This window comes from Ambystoma mexicanum, chromosome 2p (assembly GCF_040938575.1).
Source record: "Ambystoma mexicanum isolate Mex_15411 chromosome 2p, UKY_AmexF1_1, whole genome shotgun sequence".
In the NCBI taxonomy this organism is placed as follows: Eukaryota; Metazoa; Chordata; class Amphibia; order Caudata; family Ambystomatidae; genus Ambystoma; species Ambystoma mexicanum.
In genome coordinates this window covers 934,550,465-934,577,018 of record NC_090923.1, presented here as the reverse complement: position 1 = coordinate 934,577,018, position 26,554 = coordinate 934,550,465, and the positions used below count along the sequence as shown (strand labels likewise).

The following is a 26,554-nucleotide window of genomic DNA, read 5'->3' as shown; positions in this document are numbered from 1 at the left end:
CGTTATCAGAGGAACAGAGGTGCTGCTTGGAACCCAGTCAAAGGTCCACAGAAGGAGTGACTCCTCTGTTTAGAATTCCTGGTGCTGAAGAAGATGACCCAAATGAATATGGTCATTGAAACTGGTCAACCCACCAGCGCATCTTCCTCCTCATGTGCATAATGATGCCAAAACTAAACAACCAGTGCACGTTTAATATTACTTCTCTGCCTAGATATGCTTCATGGCTTTAGGTTCTTTGTTTTCCCTCCATAGAGGGCCCTTTGTTTTATTAAAATCAGAACAAGTTCCGAATAGACAGAATTACTATACTATGTGGTCAATAAAATACAAATCGAAATTCCTAGTAGCAGAACCAATTCATAGATGGGAGAGACATATCTAGATTTATAGTGCCTCGATGTAACATCTGTATACTTGTATTTGACTTTTTTTTTTACCACATATAGCATTCTAGGTATATGTGTGTACTTGTTGGGTAGGGAGAGGCTCTCCGCTATCCCTTTTAGATGGGCGGTGCACCACCAAACTCCTAGGGAGAGACCTATGGAATAGGGACAAGGTGTTCTTCTTTGAAGGGACAGCCTGTATGCGTGTGGTGTTTTTTGTAATTCAAGTGAGGCTTCCCCTCCCCAGTGACATTTGCTCCTAATACCGTTCTTTGTGTTATCATATATTGCCCTAATGGTAGGAATGAAGAAATTTCATGTTTGGTCATCATTCTAGCCCTAGGTGTTTTTGTTAAGGTTCCATTCTGGTCATCGGGGGAAGGTATGAATGAGCACACGATGGCCGATTTTGGCACAAACTCCTCCTTCCATCACTGTGATCATATCAAGGACCCATCGATTCTGGAGGGTCATCAGTCGTATGCCCTCAGCTCTTATTTAATGGCGTTGAATCCCTTTATGGTAGCATTGATTATCTGCAAAAGCATTTGACACTGTTTGGATTCCAGGCATAAATATGGTTGTCATTATCATAAGCAGTCTTGCTGAACAACCTGTGCTCCTCAGGAATGTTATACGCTGTTATCAATTTTGCAGAGAAATAATGTTTTCTATTTGTCCGTCGGAGAAGTTCAAGCGATCTTCTTTTTCTCAAATGGGCATCCACTTTTGGAAATTCACCAATGTCCAGATTGCTCTGAGGAATCACTAATGCTGGAACGTGGATGGGTACCAGGGAACATACCCCCCCAAACCCCCAATTCTTGGACAACTTCATATAGGCTCTAGATCCACAAGCCCAAGATTGATCCATAAGGACGGCTGTCCCTTCTCCCATTCTGGGGACGTAAATTTTGGTCTTGCATTCTTTGTTATATCCCACATAGTTCTTTCCATGTCTTCGGAGGCATAGTGTTGCATTAACCAACGGGATTACAACTACTGGGCCTGATTCATCTTCTACCCATGTCAATAGTTTGGAGTGCTTGGCCCATGACTTTAAGCATCCATGATTCACTTTCTGTTCTTCATGCATGTAGTCCATCTTCAGAAAATGAGCAGCACAGGACACCATTCCTTCTTCCCATCCTTTCTTGGTATGCACTCGTCCATAGATCAACATTTGAGTTTGTTCCCAACATCCAGGTGAGCCTGCTATTTCTGTCACATCAGGACAATTAATTCTCTTAATTTCTTCAATGATCACCTCTTCCTGTCGTCCGCAGCAGTATATACGTGCATCTTGCTCTTCCATCCAGGCTCCTTCTCCATTTGTGTGGTCTTGATATAGTCATCCTGATATGGAAACCACCATTTTGAGCTCCATCGCAAGGTCGCACAATTTCCTTGAAACTGTCCTTGAGTAGTACATGCTGCATGATGGCTGAGTGTAAGGAATCCGGACGGCCTTGAACTCGTAGTGTAGCTGTGGATATCCTCAAGGTAATACAGTCCTTTGGTGAGGAAGAACCAGAACACACCAAGTAATGCATTAACCAGAAGATGGAGACCAGGAGACGTTGTGAACTGCCCGAGGATGGTTGCCTGTTTCCTCGGAGTAGGTTGTAGTGGTGCAATTCGCGAAAGTACCTGGGGAACAGAAGGGGCAGGTACCACCAACCACAATGAAATAATCTTCCAGTAATGCCAGCTATGGGAAAGGACTAACCTGCATCAGCGGAGTGAATGGACTAAGGAACATTCAGGTGTTGGCACCAGAAAGCCAATTCCCCTGGAATTACAGAAACAATGTAAACCACAGATCATGAAAGTACCAGGAAAGAATGCTCCTTGAGATAGAGTGAAAGATAGAGATGAAGGACTTACCACTGGACTAGTCGTAGACTGTAGGTACCTCTGGTCACCAGGAGATATCCTAACTCGACGACAGAGAACGCCTAAAACTGGGGTGACAGGTCTCTAGTTCCAATTTGCCACCGGAACCGACGGCATGGGGACGCCTGCTTCTAAGGTGGCAAGTCTCTAGTCCCAAATGCCACCGGAAACAACGGCACAAGGACGCCTAAAGGAGGTAAGTGCAGCTGGGACCAGAGGGTGGTCGGAGTCCTGTGGTGGTGGGTGTGGATGGATGAAGAACTCCTGTAGGACACGCAGGCCAGTTGGGCAAATCCAGGGAGATCCAATATCCTAAAACTGTTGCTCTGTAGTTCAGATGTGCAACGTGGTTTTCAGGTAGGTCCAAAGAACAGAGCACAGTAGATTAGCAGGTCGTAAGGAGAAGGAGATTTGGGAGGCAGCTAGAAAATGGGGATGAAACTTTTGGATAGAAGCACTATCCGATAACGACAAAGCAGACAAGGAGCAGGCAATGGCTAATACGGTGTAACAGAATGGAGGTCAATAACGAACGGGTCAAAAAAAACAGAAGCAAAGGGCAGGAGAAAGAGCAGTCCTGCAACGTAACCGAGGTTGAACAGAAAAACAGGGCCTTGACAGACCAGGACGAATCCAGCGAAATCTGTGGGACAATGCAAGGGTCAAGGTCGGCAGAAATTCAAATACAAAGTGCAAAAACATGGAACTGTTACGCTCACCTGGATTCCACAGGGGCGGCGAACGAAGCTGTACTGCTGCGGTCTCCACCAGTGTGACTCGTAGCAAAGTGATGATCGACTGCACTTGCCCACTCAGTTTCGTCTGCCTGGCCCACAAGAATATTTTCCTAAAAGCAGTAAAGGGGATTAGCCACCCGTGGTAGAGAGGTTACACTAATACTATTTTCCCTGAAAACTTCCAGTATTACCCTTCATAAAGTCTCACCTTATTGTTTGGAAGGATGAACTCTCCATCCTGCGTGGAGTGCAGGGGCGCGTAGAAGTTCAGTTACTTCACTGATCCGAAGGTATTTGGCAGAGTACCAGACAACAATGACTCTGAGGTAAGTAGTGTGTAAACCGAATGTATAGTTCTTTTAGAGTTCAAATGTCTGTTAATTCACTCTTGCTCCTTTCATACCTTTTCCCTTGCAGCGTGATCCAAGGAGTGAGTTTGCCTCGATGGATGAAGGTAGCGCTTAGGTAAGAGTCAGTTTGTACCTAGCACTGTCTAGCAAGTAATATTGTTCCAAATGTAATTAACCAATAGTTCTCTATCTTCCTTGCAGGTGCGGCTCCTTGCCGAAAATGTCTAACGTAGGATGGTGACCAGCGCTGCCTCGAGCGGTAAAATACTGAGTAAGTATCTTGCAGTAAGTAAAAGAAAGTCTTTGGCGGAACCCCGCTCACCTTTTGTTTTGTTCTGGTCTTTTCAGATGCTGATGTTTCGGTGGCGATTCAACGGATGCTGTGCCGGGTCGTGGAGATGCTCCGAAGACAGGTGAGTATGGCGTGGCGCTGCAGCTGGCAATGCGACGCGGTTTATTTTAATGTCTTTTTCCTTTATCCACAGGAGCGGCTGCTCCAGAAAAAGATGACCAAATGGAAATCTCCTTGTTCTAACCTTCTCTTCTTCTTTCCTTTTCTCTAGGATCGGCTCTGGACACAAGACTGGTGTGGCTGTAGACTGGATGCTGGACTGCAGACACGGTGAGCGTTACGCTGCTAAGATGCAGAATAACGTGAAGCGTGTGCTGCTCTTCGGGCGTGGTTTAAATAGCATCAAAAAAGTAGTTCCCAGGTAAGAAGTTACAGTACCACACCCAAGCAGCAAAATAGTTCCTAAAGGAAAGTAGTCCCTTCATGGCCTGTACATGAGTTATTTGCAGGATGACCTGCATAGTTTAAAGTTGGCAATATGAGCCTGGCGCCTATGGCGCCAGGACTGAACCAATATAGCCCCTAGGCGGGGTTTTGGGAATTCCTGTGTCTTCTTGGGTGCCTGTTCCCTGGACAGATGGACCTGTTCCGGATGTCTGGGCGCAGGCATTGTGACAGGAACAGCTCAAAATCAGGAGTGCCGCGGTACTGTCCTGTGGTTTCTTAAAAGGACTTGGTCACGTGTTCTTGCGTGACGTTGCACGTGACTGGGAAGCTGCCGATGCCGTCCCAGTTGCCAAGGTAACCTGCAGCGCTCAGCGAAACGGGTCCTTGCCGTGACGAATACCCATTTTGCTAGAGCCATTTTGCTAGAGACGTCGCAAAGTGCCAGAAAGGGGAGCGTGCAGGAAAACCACGGAACAAGCTGATGGCAGAACGCTGAGGAAGGTGAGTTGGAATGCCACTGCATTTCCGAGCACTGAGGCACTTCGCATCGTGTGCTGAAACCTCCTTCGAAATGAAGGTCCTTACTGTATTCATGGCCTAGGGAATATGAGAGCAGACATAGTAACTCTCATCAGATGCTCTTTCCCCCACTTTTTTCATGTGTTAATACCACATGTTATTCCCCAGGTGAGCTGCATTATCAAGATATGTATTTATCCCTTCATTATCTTCCTCTGCATCTCTTTTATGTCTCCAATATACTTCTAGATAACACAGAATTTGTCATTATTCGTTTTCATAGTGGGGAGAACCATAAGAGCTCTTTGTTCAGTTGAAACATTATGATAGACACTGAAAGATAAGGACAAGAAAGACAATGAGAACAATCATGCAAAAATATATCATGCATAAAAATGTGGGCAACCATTTCTCGTGCCATCCTACTTCTTGCTGAACTTGTTCACTCTCTATAATCATGCCATCTTCTTCATTAATCATTTTTAATACAATCAAGTTTCTTTTATGTCTGCAACTGTACAATTTGTTCAATTGCACCAATACAGAGTCTTCTTATCACTGGAACGTTTTCAGGATCCTGTGAGAAAGTGTGAATATTAAAGTCTCTTCTAACAAGAGCCGGGTAACATTGAAGTATGAACACAAACGCAGCAACCACAAGCCGATGAACGTCACTGCCGGCAGGTATCGTGTGTTTTTATCATTTAAAACAAATATTCTCCACAAAATGAATCCGGATACTGATCTCTTTTCCAATTTCTAATGAAGAACTGACGTTTAGGGATAACTCTGATGCATTATTGTCTGCTTCAATATATTTCTAAAAGTTAATTTAAAAACTCCTGGAATTCTCTGCAAGTCCTTGCACTTCCTGCTAATATATATATATATATGAGGAGTGTCTTTTGAATTGCAGTACAAATAAAGTAAGTGTTAATCACTCGTTGCTTTATCATCCTTCTTCTTAGTCATCGATCAAGTCTGCACACAAGGAAATTCTTCTTCTTGTCTTGCTTCTGGATCAGCAACGGTGCAAGGGAACGTCTCGCCTTTGTAAACTTTCACGTCGTTTAGGTGCAACCAAGCTCATGTTACTGATATTTTGACAGCGCAAGGGGACACATCTGTAACACAGAATGAGCAATTGAAACGCTGTCCATGCCACTGCCTGGTAAAATTTCTAATTAACACTAGGACCCAAACATATAATTAAGGTGGTGGTAATAGTTTGCTTGGATTGGTTGACAAATTATCTTCTTCTGTGTTCTTAGACCACCCCCCCTGATGCTTGACTTAATCTGAAATGAAAGAAATCCTGGTAGCCATACTTGTCAAATAATCATGCATCTCATCACCTAAAGTTCTTGCTACACTCTGGGCATCACTCCTAATCCTCGACGGAGCACTAAGGGCCGTCATTCGAAGCGTTGTAACAAACTCATGCAGGGTGAGGAGGTGGTCTGATCCAGGTTGATTTCCGAAGTGCATATAAGGCCAGGGGTAGGCAATACAACCATCCCTTTTTCAAAGTCAATTTAATCTGGGCAATCCTTTCTTGGAGGAGGCTGTTGAGTCGTTCACATATCCCTTTCACTTTCAGGTGATACGCAGAAGAGAAAAGCCCCATTTGTTTGAATAGCTCATTGACAAATTGTAGCCCATTATCAGATCGTAGTACTTCACACACACACCCCACCTCGGGAATACTTTGCGCAATAGAAACCTTGCTGAGCAAGTGGCATCAGGGTGTGTACACAGACCTGCCTCAATACACCTAGAGAAGGGACACACCACCACTAAAAGGTACCTATATCCATTACATGTCTGGAGCATATCGACATAGTCGATATATAATGACTGAAACTGACTATTCTCCTCTGATCGTTCTCAGTGTATGTCTCTGGAGAATATGCAACCCTTTTGGTTTCTCAGTCTGCGGCTTTGTTCCCGCAAGAGAGGAAATCCATTTGCTTAGTATGCGTTGCGTATTTGTAAGGGTAGCCTAACTTACAGGGATATCCCTAATTAGAAGGGTGCACCTAATCATGCTCACAACAGAGTGAATTACACCCCTCTAGGGAATTAAGGCCAAGAGTCTATCTTGCAAGGATAATAAATGTATTCTTTGCAGAAATGAGGATGGGCCAAAGAACTCTGATCCCTGAACGGCCTTCTGTCCCTCTTCTGTTCCTTTCTCCTGCAGACTGGTGCCAGGCCAGAGCTTTTATACTCATAACTTGCTTTAGTGGCATCGCTGGATATGGGCATGGCTTTATCCCAACTCATCCTGCTTCCATACAAGGGATGCTCCAGTCTTCCTTTCTTCATTGTCGGTGATTTCTGTTAGGACATGCTACTTTACATATTGCTACCTTACATAGACACACACTGCAGCCCTGCAGACTTTTACAAACTTTGAGGCCTAGCCCCAGGAAAATTAAACACTTATAGAACTAATTTTCATTCATACTCCACTCATTCTACACATATTTTTATGTGGTCCTGTAATTTCTTTTAAACCTGGTTTTCATAATTCTGCATTGAGCATGTTAAAATCCCCTTTTAGCATACATGGGCTTTTTTACAGACAGCAGACAGCTGCTGAGCTACTTTGTGCTGCACTGCCAGCTTAGTGACGCAACACCGCATGAGCCCTGCGATCCATTTTTAGCACAGGCTGCATTCTTCCCGGCATAATGCCTGCTTCTATCGTGCTTTGAGATTTTTAGAACTGCATAGAATTTGCCATTTACAAATGTATTCAGCTAATAGTTAATTGTGCTTTATATTTTAAACAATAACTGCCTTCTTTTAGTGCCTGCCCATGTCTGTGTATATGATTATATTTGCATGAGAGAGCTTTCCCAGTGCATTTCCTCCCTTCTGGTCCCTTGAATTGTCTAGAAACAGTCAAAAGAAGTATTGCCTAATTCTAAAGTGCTTGGGTGAAGGAAGGTGCTAGCTCCTTCCCAACATTTCCCCCTTTCATTACTACAGTAACAAACTCATCCCCACCTGTCCTATCTACATCCCCAGAAATATTAGATTGAGTTTCACTGTTTATTGTATGGGAAGGTGTTTTAGATCCCCCAATTGATACCGTCATCTTTTCACTATTAGGGACTATATTGACAAAACATCGGCGACCCAATTGGCACATGCAGAAGAGGACCAAGACGAATACGATAACGGGCACCAGTATTTTTACTGCTGCCCCCAGCCATGACTGGACCCAATCAAAGGAAAGCGATAGCCCATCCCTGTTCTGAACTCCACCTTCTTTCTTCATTTGAACACCTAGATTGTGCACCATCTCGATGACGTAGGATAGTGACCCATTCTCAGCATCCTATGGGGCTACAAAAGTGCAGCAGCCGCTTGTACACCAGGAGCCAAAAAAGATGAAATGTCTCTGCTGAGCTAAAAAGTCGATACACATATTCCTCTGAGCAGTGCGGAAGAGTCCTTTGAGACATAGTTTGATCTCTTCTTTCTTCCCTACTGTTGAAATCATCCTTTTTCTTGCAGCATACCAAATTCTTGTGTGATCCGCATGTTTTGTTCTGCTTCTTTAGGTGCTGGAGTGGCTGTTGGCACCTTGACAGGCATTTCGTCTCCCTTCAGGTGTTCTTTCGGGATTACTAGTAGCACTGAGTGCAGGGTGACCAGTGAACACTTGCCCCTTCAGGATGGTGGGAGGTGCAAGTAGGCTTCTCGTCCACAAACCCAGTAGTAATCCATCACCGTTGCCGTACCTTTTGTCATATTGGGGATCACAAGAGTGTGGTTGCTCTTTGTGTTTGCGCCAACAGGAACTGTTCCTTCATTGCTAAAACAAAGTTCATAGTCTATGTCTCTATGCATTCGCACCGGCTTCTCCTTTGTTGCAAACAATGTCAGCCTTGTGATGTATTGGGACCATATTTGTGCACACAGTGTCTACTTGGGCTATTGTTTCTTTGCTGTACTCGATCAGTCCATCTGCCGGACACGTCACTGTGGTGCCCTGCCATTTGTCGTTGACATGTGAGTAACCTCTCAAGGAAAAATATGGTACTTGTAGACACTTGCAGTATTTTGTATTTCCATTGCATAGCACTGGGTCAAGATCAATGCTCCTCAACTTCACGCTGTGTGCCTGGAATGTGTCCTTTAGCCTTCATAGTTCAAGATGTACCAGGCAGTGTGCCTCTGTAATTGGGACTGGATGTGGAACCAAAACCTTAGGAGCCCCTGATCCGTGCGGGATAAGTGCACACACATAGCAGCCTCCATTGATCACATTCCTTCCTGCAGTACGCACATCGGAGTACCAGCTATTGGGGGATTCTGCGTACTCGATATCAGAAATGGCATCATAGCCCAACCCCTTAAATAAATCATACGTCATTCATACTTCCCGTTTCATTTGTCTAAGAAAACTTGTAGGGGTGTCCGGCAAAAAGTGAGACATTCGGCCTCATTACAACTCCGGCGGTAGCTGTGTCGGTAAAAATCGGCAAGCTGCCAATGGAGTTGTTTTTTTTCCAGCGTCGGTAACTTCCCCATTCAAGTCTCGTAGGACTCAATGGGAATGAGGAGGACAGTAGCACCGGCACTATTCAGAATGGTGCTGGTGCTACCGTCAAAGTCTGAGAGCGGGTGCTGTTCCGCCTGCCATGTCAGACCTGGGAGGGGGGGTTATCGGGCCCACAAACTTGTTCTCTGCCAGTCCGGTAACAACTGTGCCAGTAAGCCTACCATTACCGTTGTTACCGAACCAGCAGGGTCATAAGGAGGCCCATTGTGTGATTCTTTTTCATCATTTTTTATCATAGACATAGTCCTACTAGTATTATTTTCCAACTGTCCACCCCCCCTTTATATGGCCAACCCATATAACAGACATACCTTCATGCACTCCAACAACCCTGATCAGTGTCACACAAAACAATATAATACTAAAAGGATGTACTGCAAAATTCCTAAAACAAATGACATTTATTTTAACCTTATTCCTACATAACAGAGAGGTTTGAACACGTTGGTCGGGCATACATGCTTATTCCTGGAGAGGAGAAAAAAAGGTTATCAAGAGAGAGAAAAAGGGAGAGAGAGAGAAAGGGAGAGGGAGAAAGAGGGAGAGGGAAAGACCCTTTCTCCACCAGGGCCAATCGGGTTCTGCACCTTCAAAAATTGAATAAATAAAAACATTGAAAGAAGATAAAAATAAAAGAACAATAAAAAAATGAAAAAAGAATAAATCAGTCGTGTGCCACTGCACACCACCCTAGCATGGATCCTTTATCTTACTCTGTTGATTGAGCTTTTCCCTGTCTCAGGTGCTCTTCGGACATCCGAGAGATGCATCCAATATGTTAATTCCTTCACACGGACAGCGAGAGGAGTACAGAACACCACCTCATAAGGACCTTAAAACCTCGGCTGACCAGCTCCCCAGGTAATAATGGTCCAGTTGTAATATGGATAATGCTGTGTGTGAAACTGTGATCTGGTGTTCTACAGGGGTGGTCACTATTTCTTCCCCCATTTACCGTGCGCCACTACCGCCCCTGTATGCCTCCGTCCCATCTCCTGGTCAATCATTGATGACCCATCAACATATAGTATGTCTCCTTCCGTCAATGCATGAGCCGTTCATCAGAGTGGGAAAATAAATAAAGCTCCTGTGTATGATTCGGAGTTGCTAAAACGGGGGCCATGCAAATAGCTTCTTTGCGGTCCTCAAATTGTCTATTCATTTTGTCAGTCCATTCCAATTTACTTTTAAGACCTCTGTCGTTCCCTGAGACTTTTTAACAGCGGCCTTGTCTAGACTGTGTAGTCTAGGATCCATGCCCTACAATAATTGCATAAGCCCAAAAACTGCAGCATTATGGAACTGTAGAAATAGCCCCAGGGATTCCCTGCATGGTTTTACCTGATAATGGAAAGTTCCCCTCCATAATGCATGATTTAGTTGCACCTGAATCTACCATAAATATAAATTGCGCGTTTCCTATTTTCGCCTCCACCAAGAGTTCCTCTTCAGGGTGTGCGGTTGTCAATAGGAATGACACAGGAGTGCTCTCTTTGGGCTGTTCTAATCAGAATATGAATTTGTCCCGGGGAATGAAAAAGGGCCGCCCCGCCATTGTAACTCCTTGGAATGGGGCACCTGTTTCCAAAGGCATCCGGTTAAACTGTGTTACCTCACGCTGCTGTGGTTGTTGCCCATGTTGCCCTTGCCTGTCAGTTCAATGAGAGAACTGATTTTGACCCCCTTGCCCAAATTGCTGTTGTCCCATTTCCTGAGGCTCTTGGAATCCCTGCCCTGTTGGTGAAGGCCCAAAATTAAATCCCATCCCAGGCCTGTTCCTGCATTCCCTTGTGAAATGCCCCCATCACCTGCAATACCAGCACTGTGATGTCCTCCCGGGGCCCTATCCCCCCCCCCCCAAGCTTGCTTCTCTTGCTCCTCGAAATCCTCCTTCCCCTTGGTGCTCTTTCATACTGCCACTGTGGTTCGGGGTACTGCCCCCTCCCATCGTTATGTCCTCCACCCCATAGTGGCGCAATTGTGGCATTCAAAATGTGTTGAATGTCTCCTGTCCTTTTCCCCCTGAACCAGTGTCATCACTGGTGCTTGAATGACAACCTTATTTAGTTTCTTTTGCACTACTTTTGCCTCGTCTGTTTGCCACTTCTGGGCTGTCTACTTGTCCCACTCCTTGATTCTCTTACAATGGTGGACTATTATACTTTGTATCTCCGCCCACCCTTTGGCTTCAACTCCCACAATGTTATATAGTGCCTTCTGGACCTCTTTTGGTAATCCCCTCTTTACGATAAAATAGAAAAATTGTACCAAATGGTCCAATTGCCCCCCGGTCTCAACTCTCCACATTTCCTGTAACTTAAGAATAAACCTAACTGGATCCTCATCATCACCCATTGTGCACTGCATAAAAAATGTAAGTCGGGGGTATCTGGGTAGTTTTCATGGGGCATCCCATACCCTTGCCCTTACCTCATTAAAGGCTGCCCAATCATGTTCATTATCTGCAAGACTTACCCCAGGGTACCCAGCCCTTGTCCATATGTCCACAGCCTTGTCCCCAACTATGGCGACGAGTAAACTCTTAAGGTCTCCTAGTGCTAAGGATACCCCTGCTGTTTGTTTTTCAAATTCATAGATCCATTTACTAGCTCCAGCTATAAGCTGCGGGAGAGCTTTAATCAAAATGTTTTTGTCCATTTGAGACAATGGCACATACTGCGTTATCCCTACTCCTTTATGTATAAGAGGCATCTGCATTCCTATTTTGTTTTCTACCCCTTTTTTAGTATTCTTTTGATCTTGTACTACCACCAATAAATATGGTGTATTTCTCGGTCTATCCCTCCTCACTGCCTCCTGTGGTGGGGACAGGTTTCTCGCCGCCTCTTCTCCTTGATCTCTTTCTTGGCCTGCCTCTGCAGTCGCCACTTCCCTCCCACACTGGCCACCTTTGGTCCAGACCCTCCTACTTCAGTAAAGCAGAGCATTGATGGGCCGTCTCTAAAAAGCCACACAGTGACCAGCTATTTAGTTATCCTATACTCATTTTAGATGTGGGAAGGGGCAGGCAAATGCATCGTGTATTGCTTCGCCTAATGAGCGCAGTGAAACATGTTCTGTAATGATTTACAACATACAAGTATGACTACTCCTTTCCTTGAGGCCAGGGAGGTGAGGCCGCTGCCAGATAGTCCACCTTGGGGTGGTACTGAGCGGGAGGATCTCATGTGGAGAGACGCCCCCTCTTGGGCGAAGGATGAGGATCCAAGGGAAACGTGGTATACCAACCCTTCATCACCTCCACTCACCTCCGATACATTCTCCTATCCCTTCACTCAACCCTCTGTACCCCACACTTGCATTTGTTTCTGTAGCATTAATAACCTAGAAAATATTGTGATAAGGAAGAATAGGGCTGACTATAGAAAGATCTCCCTGGAAGGTACTGGGATAAGGTGGAGCAATGAGGAGTCGAGCATACATATGCATTCTAATCATTTTGGAAAACCAAAGGACATAATTTTGTGAGAAAAACCCCTGTGGGAGAACTGTGAGCGAGGAATCAGTTCGGTGGAGCACTGGCAAGAAGCCAGCCCATGCAGCAGGAACGAGTGAACCAAGACATCCCGCTACGCCCCAGCAAGGAGAAACAGGATGGAAGCCTTGTCAACAGAATGTCTGGGCACGAGAAGAACCTGGACGGTGCATGCAAACACTAAATTGCAGACTGTGGGAACACTGCAGCCCGTCGGAGAGCCAAAGAAGCCACGGGAAGACCGAAGCCAAAGCTCTGAGAGCCCCAGACCAAACAAAGGAAGCCAACAAGAACTCTAAAGAACTAGGTCTGCCAAAAACCAGAGGAACTTTTGCCAGTCATCTTCTTCGAGACAGTACCTGGCAGGAGAGTGAACCAGGTCTTCCAAAAAAACAGAAAAAACGTTCGCCTTTCATCATCTTCGTGGCAATACCGGGCAGGAGAATGAACTAGGTCTGTAAAAGCCTAGAGGAACTTTTGCAAACTATCTTCTGCATGGCAGTACATGATCATACGTTATCACATCACAGCAAAGCAAGGCATTAACATTGTTCATCCTAATCAAGAAATTACCAAAATATCGATACATTATTAATTCCAAATAAATATTTCTAAAGAAGTTCACAAATAAACATAATTGCAAAACTGTAAACATTAATGAAAACCTTTAGATAGTATGATTGCTTTTTTGTGTGCACATAGTGAAATCTAATCTTTAAAATTCATAATAATTTAGAGAAAACAAACTCAACATTAAATAGACATTTCGGCGCATGTTAGCTTGAACACCACCTTCAGGATCCAGGAGATAACCCATTCATACAGGACTCTGTATAAACAATTAATGAAATGCATAAATTGTAGGAAAAAACGAAGCCAAACTTCCATTGTTTTTAGATTGCTGAATACTGAATAAATAGTGGTTCACCAGTAACTCGAATCTTAATTTCCTTGAGGTTTTTATGGTACTATCATGTTCCTTGAGAGTATTCATGAAAGTCATTTTTGAGACATTCTGGATATGTACTGGATATATCCTACGGATTTCATAAAAATGCAATCTATTGCAAGAAAAATAAAAAAGCTAGGCTGGCGAACAGTCGAACTTTTTAAATCGCTTAAAGCAAACTTCCTCTGCTAATAAATCATACCAATTCATAATACCTATATGATTTTCTGTGTACCTCTGTCATTTAATGTCCAGATCTTTTAGGCGTATGGTCTTGGTAGTAAAACCCCAGATTCAACAGTTTTTGCCCCATCGGGCTTAATTATTAATTGTACCTTCCCCAATCAACCTCATCCCTATGGTGTATACTATTGCAGCAGAGCTGATCAAGTTGTTTTACTTGTCCATTTCTCTAATTCTTCCTCTATTCCGGTCATTCACCCATTGTTTCGTGTCGTCCACCATTTTTTGAGTATCAACACTATTGACAATAACTTTGCATGCGTTTAGGTCGGTCAATAAAGATGCCATTTTGTAGGTATATTTTTAATTTTTTTTATTTCATCCTGTCTGATATTTTTTTACCCTGCAGTTCAAAGAACTATCTTATTTGCAATAGTTTGAAATAGTCGTGGCCAACCTTGATGTCTCTGGTAGTGACACTTGGCTCAGATAGTCTATTGATTGTGTTATTGTCACCATCTTTAAGTATCTAGCCCACCCGCACTTGGAGCCAGATCTTGAGTTCAAACCTGCCCAAATGCCCTTTTTGCCAGAATCCAGGCCAAGCTAGCCCATAATTCATCCCTGTGTCACTTCACTGGAACATCCCCATACCAACAAAGGAATCCCTGTTCCCCCCTCCGCTCCCTCTTTGTGGTAACCAGCGGCACAATAGCCAGTTTGAGCTGTTTATGTGAGGGCAGGTAATGTGTCTCTCTCAACCCTTAAGCTCTCAGAAGGTGCAGCATGGGAAGCAAGCTTCAGAGGGCACCCAATGAACAAAAGGACTAGCCTCCCACCAGGGTGTTGCATAAAAACAGTCCTTTGAGGCTATGGACTTGGGAAATGGGTGGGGTTAGTGTGGCCAGAGGGAGCACAGCATAGTTTGGGCAGAATTCCACTATCTTGCTTTTCTCTTTACCTCTCCCCTCTACCTGCCTCCTGCTTTCATTAGCATGTGATTCACAAAATAAATGTGAAATCAGCTGGTAGCTGAAAATAGGTATGCACTTTTCTGTCAAGCTTGGGACATCTGGGACTCTTTTCTATTATACTATAGCAGAACCAACATACAAAATGTATTTCTAGTCATATCCTGATTCTCACACACCCTCCAGGCATTTAAAAACATGTGCTACAAAAATGCAGCAGAAATACACCATTGTGCTGCAAAATGTCATTGTTCATGCTGCAAAAGGTTAAATTTCATGCAGCAATATCCTGGATGATCTGAATAAGGCAAAGACCACTTGTCATAAGGACAGAGATTGGACCTCTTAAATCAGGCTTGCTTTCCTCCAATCCTGTTAGGCCTTTTGCTTACGTAGGTCTGCAAAAATAATTATTTTGGACCTCTTTTGGGCGAGTTGACCTTTCCATAGGCCTCACCCCTTGAGGTGGTTTGTTCCAAGGTAAAGCTAAGCTCTGCTCCATACATACTCCCAGGGGCTGGTTGGGCGTGAACTGCTGCAGGAGCAAGACCTGCCTCTCTGCCAGCTCAACTGGTAGCCAGACCTCCTGAAGATGGACTCCTGCAGGTGTTGGCCTGACTCCCCCGGGTAGGGAGAAAGAGAAAAGGGACTCCTTATCCCTGAGCCCCTGGATTGGGACTCGCAACAACTGAAGAAGCCAAGCGGCTGGTTACTGCATTTCTCCCCACTCGAAACATGTATTCAAATGCATTTGAACCAATCAAACCTGTGTTGCTGATTTTGGAACTTCTTTGAACCTCTATTGAGGCATAGTCAAACTAGTTTGCTGCTGCACAGCGCCAGCTGAGCACATCATTGCGTTGGTTTGAACTAGAAGCTTGCTTCTGCGAAAAGTCTTAAAATCGCCACCTCATGACCAAATGCCTCGTATAACCAGCATCTTCATCTTCTACCCATGACTAAACATCGAACTGACCCTGGTGACCCTATCGACTTGATTTATTAGAATGCTGCATTGAACCGCAATGAGCCTCACTTTGTAGCAGACTTGACGCCAGCTCCCATCTGGATCATCATGGCTCATCGCATCCATACCTAAATCAAACTGCTCGAACAACTGTAAGTCTGATTTGGTGCTGTTCACCTGCCAAGAACTGAATAATGTACTGTTGGAATGCCCCTTGCCCCCCCTTCTCCGTTTGTTGGGACTCCTAAAACTGGTCAATTTCCCCCCCCTTTTGAGTCAAGAAGCATATCATTTTAAACATTGTGGCGATTTATTCAGTGGTCGAAGTGGGCGAGAGCAGTGCTCCTCTCCTTTTTTTTTAATTACGTTTTACTGTTCCTATACTTTTATTTTTTAAAAAATAACCGTTCCAGACGGGTTTCATTTTAAAATAAGTGTAGGAAGCAGTTGAAACTTGCACTTGAGTGCACTTCACCTTAAACAGCAGACGCATTTGTTTGGAGGTTTGGATTGTGCGTGGGAGGGGCGTGGCGATGGGGTTTGTGGTGACCGGGGACAGGCCAGCAGGGAACACAGTTCCACTTCTTCTTTTCATACACATCGACCACTGGATGTATTGCCTTTTTCCTGCCTGATAAATACCAGAGTGCTTGCATCTTTAAATTCTGCATTTCTCGGTCTTCCTTTACCGGGGCGGGCTTTTGTTAGTGTTTTCTACTACTGTTTTTATTGCATATTTGTGTTTCATTTAAGTATATATATTTATACAGCCTTCATTGGACGTTGATTTATTTTGGACTGTTGTACTATTGCTGTTTGGGTTGATGATGCTGCTTCAGATTTGCACCCCTCTTGAGTATATCCTGCCCACGTTACCACAAAAGGCCAAGGGAGCAGATCTCACCTGTGCCGGTTTCAAGTTTGATTGGGATCACTGTTTTGATGCAGTCTGATGGCTGAGTATATGGTTTAGTTTACTACTCGTCCTTGTATTAGCAGTAGTCATTTCTTCACAGGTTTATACCGCCCACTTCTACCATACGGAACGATAAATGAAAATTCACATGTTATTCAATAACCAAAGGAATCTCCCAATTTTAGTCATAAGAGAACCCGATTTAATTTTGACGAAATTAGAGTTTCAGAAGCTCTGATCACGAGGGCAAGGCTTAAACAACCAAGGCCTAAAACTGCTGAGATGTGCGACTAATCAACCCTCTCCCAGAATTTCTTCAGCAGCACTCCCCAGCTTTCACCAGCAGGTGTCATTCTTGTAAGAGAATCAGTTCTGACAGGCAAGCTAAATCTATGAACATTAGCTTGGGCTGGGAGGAAAGGGACTTTTTGTGTCGGTCAACATTATGAATTTGATTTCTAACAGTTTAACCGGGAAACACGGTCCACAAGCTACATTACTCCTAGCTTCACCCTTCCCATTCCCATTGGTCATTTTTGATAGATAACGGCTTTCTTCCAAGAGCTTCTTAAATAGTTGTACTTTTTTTTTCTTGCAACTTTATTAGTTAGCCGCATAAAAGACAACTTGGCAAAAAATAACTTTTTCCTACCCAAGTAGTCGAAATGATCTGCACTGTTGTGAGGATGAGGAGGCAGTGAATGTTCTGGCCCAAGGAAGTGTAGCAGTAGAAGCAATGAAGATTATCAGTAAGAAATTGGGCAGTCCCTCCACGGCCTAGTGCTTATTCTTGAAGGGTAACCAATATCTCGAGATTCAACGAGCATAAACTACTGAGGACCAAGTACTGCTCACCCAGTGGAGATACTTTTATTCCCTGTGAAACTGCAGGACAACGTACCGCAGCGTGCAGTAACGCGGGAGCAAACTTGTAGTCGAGCCGCTTCGATGGGTGCAGGCAGCAAGAATTTCAAAGGTGGCCCAGGTACAGTGGAGTAACTTTGCTGAAAATGTTGGGGGCGCACATGACAGCCAAATGAAAGGGGCCCCTGCCAATGAGTGGGACAAAATGGTGTGCCACAAAAATTTGGGGTGGGCAAAAACCCTTGTTCCCTCCTAAAATGATGCCCATGATCATGTAGCGGTGCTTCATACTACTTGGATGGAGGAGCCTATGGGCCTAGGTCAGTGATCTTCAAACCTTTTTATGCTGAGCCCCCACCCTTGAGTAAAAATACTGCCCCCCCCGCCTATAAGCTCTACATTTTGGTACTTTCTATTAAAAACAGTCACCGTAATCCCATTTGAAAGAGCTTAGCACCCCCGGCCAGCCCCACAGTTTGAAGACCACTGCCCTAGGTGATGAAGTGGCCAAACCCCTGGGTGAAGCCCCCCCTGGGCTCCAGGTGGGGAACCCCCCCCCCCTGTGTATGCCAATGCATACACAGGGGGGTTCCTGTACAAAGCTCTAGCGAGTGAAACACAGGTTTGGATATACAGGAATCCATGCATTTCCTTATGCCAGAAAAAAGATCCCCAGACCCAATTCTACCCAATGCTACCCTGCCCAATCGTTCCAGAATGCTAATGGGACGTTGCTCCTTAATCGGGGGCTTCTGAATTATTCGGGTCTTTCGTAATGTCTTAAGATCTGCCTTTAACTTCGATCTCCACCAGATGTGTTGTAATTTCCAGACGGGTAATGCTTTGGAGTTGAACACCTGAGAATACCAGGGACTGCAGTTTCTTTTTGGCCAATTTTATTTGGTGCAGCGACATAAAAAAGGTAACGTTTTTAGGGCTCCTTTGAAGAAGGTTTCTCTCGGGTCCACATTGGGGGATTTTAAATACTGCGATGAAAGGACAGAAACGGACCAGACTCCTGAAGCAGCACGAGGAAGTGTAGTGGGTACAGAACATTTCCAAGTTTTTAGTGGGGGGTCGAAAGGTCTCTGGTCAGTTCAGATCCTTCCCATGTTGCAATGTTGAAATCTGATCGCTATGGCCAGAGTGTCAGTGAACTTTTGAGAATAATGTCCTAGAATGAATTGATTTCTAAATGTGCAAAGTGCCTAAGTTCCATGGGGCCGGGGGGTTAATAGCTGAACTCTCTTTCGAGACTGAGAACTAAACCGAAGACAAAGTGTTGTTCAAGAGAAATGAAAATACGATCATGTTTTAAAAACAAATCTGAGGTTCAACTGGAAGTCTTATTTTAAACTCGGTGCAATACCCAGACACCTATGACTGTCTGGCTCGTATTTTTTGGTGTTTATTTATTTATTTTCTTTTGTACTCCCTCCGTCCTTCAAAACGGCCCTGAAGTGTGTTTTTGCTACCACGTTTATTAAGAGCTGGCAAGTAGTTTTTTGCATTCAGAGTTACAAGTAACGTTTCATTTGTTTAAACTTGTTTTACAGAGGTTACAATGAGTTTTTACAAGTCCTTCCCATCATCACGGGGGAATGCACCTATGCACCCAGTTCGGAGAGGCGAACTCAGTGGAACTTGGACGTCATTTCAGGGGCACCAGGGGTCGCAACTGAGGCCCGTATGGTCTCCCGTGCTACCCCTGTGGTCTCCCTGGCTACCTCAAAAAAAATTAACTATATATATTTTTTTTTTCTAATGCAAGCTCCTGGGCTGTGGCCAGCACCATGTGGCTCTTTGTTTCTGGAGTGGCTAGCTTTCTTGTTCAGGCCTATTGAAAAAGCAGAGGGTTCCACAAGTGTAACGCTTTGAGCAGTGACCCTAAATAAGAAAGAATTGGAATAACAAATCATGTGTCTTTCTGGAATTCTATACAATAATTGCTAGACTCATTACACGTTTATTTCAGGGACACTTCAGGGGGTGAGTCACTGATTTAGTCTGTTCTTAAACACCTCAAATTCACAATGCAGACCAAAACTTCCAAAAAGCATTTCGAGTAGAATAAGCATCCACTTCGGACTATGGGCCTCATCACGGGTTGGCCGGTAACGCCGGCGCTGTTAACGCCGGCATTAATAGCCCTACCGCAAAACCCCCCGGCGCTAATAGCGCGGGATCCTGGGTTTGGTGGAACGGGTATTGCCCATTCCCCACTGAGCCCATTTGGGAATTCCCCATTCCCCATTGGGCTCAATGGGGAATTTTGCATGCTCTTACCGCCGGCGGATTTCCCGCCGGCGGTAATAGCGCGAATTTTCGGCGGATTTCCCCCCAGCTCAGAGCTGGGGAGAAATCCGCCGAAGCCCTGATTTGGCGGACCCTTAAATCCGGCGGTAATCGCGCTACCGCCAGATTGAAGGGTTACCGCCAAACTCGTGATGAGGCCCTATGTATTTTGCTTTTTGCAAGTTGCAGTTGTAGCATGTTTTTTTTCTGATGTCTGTTACGATCATCACAAGACATTGCATCTCGGTGTCCTCTGTCACTTGACAAAGTCCTTGTGCCTAAAAGCTTGTGTACAGTGTAGAAATGTTTGACCATAGCACATAAAGTGGCCCTTGGTTTCATTGTGCCACAATTAATGCTTTACTGTAATGTGTCCAATGCATGCTGTTCAGGATGTTTGTTTGCATGTATGAAGTAACGAGTGTCCAGAGTACGGGATGCTTCGTGAGTGCGCTGCTTTCCCTGCGCTACTCTAAATTATTTAATACACAGTTCTGAACCCTCCCAATGGTAAGTATTTTGTCAACCTCTGAAGCCTGAAAAGTCGATCCACGCAGGCTTGACATGCGGCAACTTTGCACCAGAACTGCAGATGAACTGGCCTGCTGTTAAATCTCAGTAACTAGTTTATTGGTGTCCACTACACAGTGTAATTTGCTTTCTGACTTTGAGAATATTCAGACACATAATTGCTCATTTTACTATAGTCAGTAAAATAGCTATAGCCGGTAACATAGCGCAGTGGGTTAAGTGTTCGCTGCAGCGGGGTGTGTCTGATCTGCAGGTAGCAGGTTCAAATCCCGGCATGGCCAACTCAGCCTTTCATCCTTCTGAGGTCGATAAAAGAGTACCAACACAAGTTGGGTGATATTGTATGTATATTTTTTCTATATAAAGCGCTTAAGCGTAAGTGCTATATAATAACACATAATTATCATTAGGCCTTGTACGTCTGCTTGCATTCACAGTAATTTGGTAACATGGGCCTATACACACTGATATTAACGATACATATGGTGATCCATTCTTGTACGAAATGTATATTACAATACAGTGATATCGTAACCATATTTCTCGTATTGTACTTCGGTAAAATGCTATGTGATGCCACTTCCTGTTTTGTCAAGGGGTTAAAGGTCATGTTCCATCTCTTCCCGTGATGTCACTTCAGGGTGGAGTCCAATTACACCACTTCCTGTGATGTTATCAAAGGTCAAGGATCGTGTGATGTCACTTCCGCTACCCCTGACATTTTGGTGGAATTACGTCCCTGATAGCTGGTTTGTTTTCCATTGCACTTTGCTGTGCAACTAGCTCTCCTTTTCGTACTCTGGCAGGCAGAGAGTTTACTTGTATCCATCAACAGACTTTGTGCACGCGCGTGAAAATGTAAATGTGGACGTGCTTGTCAGCATTTACCTTGGGTCCGCTTCACACAGATTTCACTGATGAAAATCAGGTGATTCTGTGAGCATCTCCGGTTTGCCCTCTGCTCCTCTATGATATTTTCAAAGCCTAAAGCTGGGGTAAATCCGGAGCTGCCTGGAGAATTTCTAAGATGCCATTGAACACCTCAGTCTTTTGAATGATGATGGTTGCCTCATGACATACCCCCTTTTTGTCATTTTGAATTTTTGAGTCTGTACACCTCTGCCTTGGGGCATGCATAGCGGTGCGAGGGCCAGCGCAAGCAAGGCACAAGTTGAGGGTACTCGTAGGTGGACTGAGTCCCCCGCCCGCTACTTGTGAAGGGGGAATCGGTGAGCAGAGGGAGGAGAGAGAGCTGTGTGTGTCCCATGTGAGTTTGAGCCTCTCAGTGGGCTGTAATTAACTACCATCCCAACTCCTCGCTTTCAGTTGTTTGCTATTAAAACTGCCTCTGAAAGGTGAAACTCCTCCATTGGCTTATCAGTGTTATCCGGGTCCGAGAAGCCAAAGACTAAATGAAGTGACTAGCCTGTTCAAAGCTGCCCATTGACGTTCCATGATGTTAAAAAAAGCATGTGTTTTTTTGTGCTGCAGATTAATCTCATCACGCAGAACATCCATCTTGTACCTGTAAATGCGGGCACTACCACACAGGCTCAGCTGGGGTATCTCTTTAAATCTTTAATGTAGTAGGAGCCTTGTCCCTTATCTGGTGTAAGTTGTTCAGCTAGTCCTGGTTAGAGCTTGCATCACTTTGCATTGCGGTACTCTTGAGCCTACATTTGTAAAGCATAAACAATACATACACACTACAAGAATTCAAAAGATAGTAGTTAAAAGCAAGCACAGGACATAACTTGTGGGCGCTCCGTATTTAAAAAAAAAAAAAAACATACATGGGAATATTCAAGGAGCAGTGCTGGGTCAGAGACGTGGCCAATAGTTTGTCAACAGCACTAGGTTTATTGTAATGCAGCCTTTCCACGCAGACTACCACTGTGCTGTGGCCGAAGAGAAAACCTGTTCTACTGCCAATCATGTACATTTTACTCTAGGATCTAGGTTTATCCCCATTTACTAAACGCGTCTGCCGTTGCCTTCCCGACACTTTGTCCGGGAACACCCCCATCCGCCCCCTCCCTCCCCCCATATTGTGCATCCTGTATGTTAAGAAGTCCCCACTTCATTTTGTATGAGGACTTGGGCACTGTGTGCAATTGTTTCTCTTTGCATGGGGAGAGCTTGTATGGGACCGGGGATCTCGGGGTAGCTGCATTTATTGGTTTCTTGTGGGTGAGTATCGAGGTATTGTCTTCGTTTCTTGAAGTCAATTCTAACTGAAAAATCTGGGATTTCCCAAACCTCTGCTACCTGGGGATCCGGCGCCTTGAGTGTTGGAGTAGTAGAGGCAAAGGACGTCATTCCTCCCACTCACCATTAAGATGTGAAATGTATGTGCAGAGCTTTAAAGAATATTTGCTTCCCTTTTGATTTTAGTAGTAAGGGGTGGAGGCCCAGTATCGCACACTGTAGCTAAATTCAGCACCCCGTCTTTGGTACTTGCCTACTTCCGCCTGTACAGGTGGAGATGGGCCCCCGCTATACACCCCATCACCATCCAAACCCTCCTCCACCCACTTTGATCACCCCAAACTATTCTGCTCCTTGCCAGAAGTATTTTTGTTTGTTTTTATCATTTTGTTTTATTTGAGAGCCGGTGTAGTCCTTCATTCGTTTTTGGCTGTGTTATTTTCAGTAAGCTTCATTTCAACTTCTTTATCAGTAGTTTATCGTTTTTGTGGTGTTTGATTCCCCAAATTGGCCACCGGGTTTCGTAGCCCCCCAGGCCCCTTGCTCATATATTGCATATCTGCAAAATTGGTAGCTCTCGGGTTGGGCTGCATGCTGGAACTAAATGCTGTGTAATGAACAGATTATGGCACTGCCTTCCTAGACTTGAATCTGATTCGCGTCCCTCCCCTTCTCTTTTTTTTTTATTGGAGTGACTTGTGAAAAAACATTTTGTTTAAAAAAACATTTTATTTAAATAAAATGGCCTAGCGATGATGCAGGGTCTCGATAGGCACTTGCAGTTTTTCTGGTGCTTTATCGATAACTTGATAATGTGCAAATTAATTTGCAGATACAACCAATGCAAAAGCGGAAATTAGCAAGGGCTACGGCAATAGGGGAAAGTAAGGGGATAGGTGGGAAATGCGGCTGTAAACTAGTCAGACAAACATGGCGCCCAAGAGGCGCGACAGAGGAATGTTCATTAACTCACTGCAAGTCAGGTGCCGAGCTTTGGATCTCAGCCTGAACGTCCTGGTCTGCCATTTTGTTTGTGCGGTCGCCATGGCGTTGGTTATCCTGTTCGAAACCTGATCCTTACGTAGGTGCTTTTTGCCAGCGGACCTTACTCATAAACCTGTTTTCCCACATCTGGCATACGTAAAGGAGGCTGTGTGTACCTCCGTGTACACTGCTGCGGATTGTGCTGAATCAGTGACTGATGCAGAGCCACAGTGAATCCTTGACACAGGGGCGGCCGACTTGATGGGCTCAGGGAACTTGAGGGTGACGTGAGTCATGGACTTTGTGGCACGCAGCCCCAGTTCTTCCTCAATTTTGCCACCTCCTCCCACCACCATCTGGATCGAGGTTGGAGAGCGCATGGGAGCTATTGAAAGCTAGAATGAGTAGTATTGGGATCAATGTGTAGCAGACATACTACCAGTAAATATGGCGGCAGAGGTCAAGCCGCGGAGGATTCTCCTCCTGTACATTAAACAGATGGGGAACTGAGATGCAATCTAGAGGTTAGAAGACCTCTACAAATGAGAGGATTACATCTTTTTTTTTTAATTTAACAAGTGGCAATGGTTCACAAGTGGTTAGGTAATTTTCCCATTTAAGTTATAGTTTGAACATATCGCACATAAATACTGTTGCAGTCATCATAGTACATCGTAGGTTTACTAGACACTCCAGTAGTTTAGTGTCATTATTTCCGCTTTGAGATGCTGACATGTGGTTTCAGGGTCAAGTTGAGTTTTCAACATATAGGCGTTATGGGGCCCATAATTCTTTAGGTTTTGATGTCGCATTAACAGTTTGTATATATCCTTCCTCGCAGTCGTTAATCCTTGACAGTTCTCTGAGCCATTGTTTTATTGTTGGCGCATCTCCTGCTAAGCATTTTTGGCGAGTATGCATCCCATGTTAAGTCTCCAGGAAATCATTTTTGCTTTGCCAATATCGCCTAGTAGGTATTTCAAAGGTTGAAGTGTCAGAGGTACTTCCGTCATTTCATGTAGTATGTTTGCTATCTGCTGCCAGAAGCTTATGATTGGGGTAGTACCAGAATATGTGTATTGTCAGCTTCCGCAGTCCTGCATTTCGGCATAGTTGATAATTCTGGGGATTCAATCTGGTGATGTTTTTAGGGGTGTAGTGGAGTCTGTTGAGTATTTTGAATTGTATCAACCTCAGGCGTGAATTAAGTGACACTTCTTTGGTGAAGCTTTACATCATCTGCCATTTGCTTTCGTCTATCACCTCCCCTGTATTTCCTAGGGTGTCTGTCTGGGGCGTTTCATCTTGTATCTTTACGTATAATTTGGACAATAGTTTCTTCCTGCTTTCACATTGTACCACTATTTCGATGCAGTCATTTGTGTCTAGGTCTTAGGGGAACGATGGCCATTTCTGTTTTATAGATGCTCTCATCCGGAGTATTGGAGCAGTTTTACTGGGTTGTTGCCTAGATTATATTTGAATTCCTTAGTTGTGACGAATCTGCCTTCGGGAACTAGATCACCTAGTTTAATTGGTTTGTCAGGGTGCCACGATCACTGTACATCTACCTCTAATGTAGGGGGGTGAACAGGGGTATTGCGTAATGGGATGTTTCTGCTGTAGGGATTAGTTATATTTAGTCTGATAATTATGCATCTCCAGGCCTCCAGTGTATTGGGTAGTGGGTCGAATGGGCAGGGGTCTGCCGTGTGATGCATATCGGGGTATATTTAATATCATTAGGTGCTGCAGAACGTCTCCAAGTCTATATGTGCATATTTATTGTCCTGGCTATACCAATATCCAGCATAATGTGCTTGAGCCAGCCGGTAGTAGAGTTCGAAGTCAGGAGCTGCTAGGCTCCCTTTGTCATATGGTTTGGTTAGAGATTCCGATTTCATGCGGGCCGTGTTACCACCCAATAAGAAGCCCACTGCTAACTTTTGAAGTGCATTAAAGAGCTGTCGCTCGGGCCATATTGGGATGTTGTTAAAAAAAAAAGGAATAGGAGCTTAGGGACTACAGTCATTTTCAAGATTGCGATTCTGCCTTGCAATGAGAACGGTAGTTTTGCCCAAAGATTTAGTTTATTTTCAAGTGTGTTTATGTAATCCGCGTAGTTGACATCATATAATAGTTTGTGTGATCGTGCCACCCCCACTCCCAGGTATTTGACCGTTTCCCCCACCTATTTCATCCCGTGTAAATGTGGTGGTCTGGTTGTATTATCTTTAAGGGGAAAAGCTCTCAGTTAGTTGTATTGATTTTAGATCCTGAATGTATTTTCAGCGGGGTGTTTGAGATACATTTGGGTATCATCTGCGTACATTGATATTTGTGGCGGACCCCATATATGTATTTCTCTGCGATTGTGAAATTCTTGGCTCCTGCTGGCAAATGGTTCAATGGTCCGTTCGAAAAGCAGAGGGGAGAATGGGCAACCTTGCCTAGTGCCTCTGGACAATTCAATAATAGTGGAGTAGTTTCCGTTTGTATGTTGTCCTTGGGGCCACTATACAGTAATTTTACAAATTTACTGAATCGCTCTTCTAGTCAGATTCGTTTCAGGACCCCAAAGAGGAAGTTTCATGACACGGAATCAAATACTTTTTCAGCATTTAGAAGCAGTTTGGCTGCAGGAACTATTGGGTCTATTTGTGTCATTGTGCCAAACAGTCTTCTCAAGTTTAAGGCAGTTGATCAGCCCGGTATGAAACGTGACTGGTCCGATTGTACCAGTTCAGGCATATAGGGTAATCATCTATTTGCCAGGGCTTTGGTGAAAATCTTCAGATTTGCATTGATTAATGAACGTGGGCGGTATGATGACATTTCGTTCGGGGGGCTGCCTGGTTTTGCAAGAACTGTGATGATCGCTTCTGTTATGGAAGGCGGTAGTGTACCCGTGATGCACGTTTCTTCCCATACTCTTATCAGATTTGGGGCCATTATGTTCTTGTATACTTTATCCAGCTCTA

At 44.4% G+C, this 26,554-nt stretch overlaps 1 protein-coding gene across 3 annotated transcripts in view; it reads left to right on the top strand.

Annotated features, from left to right (window-relative positions):
• Window positions 1–26,554, top strand: part of PPP1R13L (protein phosphatase 1 regulatory subunit 13 like) — a 474,773-nt gene that overhangs the window by 197,117 nt on the left and 251,102 nt on the right. Inside the window, exon 3 of one of the 3 annotated variants that reach the window (XM_069644684.1) lies at window positions 5,204–5,314. The exons of the other annotated variants lie outside the window; for them this stretch is intronic. The gene's annotated coding sequence lies outside the window, so the exon portion shown is untranslated. The remainder of the gene's footprint in view (window positions 1–5,203; window positions 5,315–26,554) is intronic. 3 annotated transcript variants of the gene reach the window in all.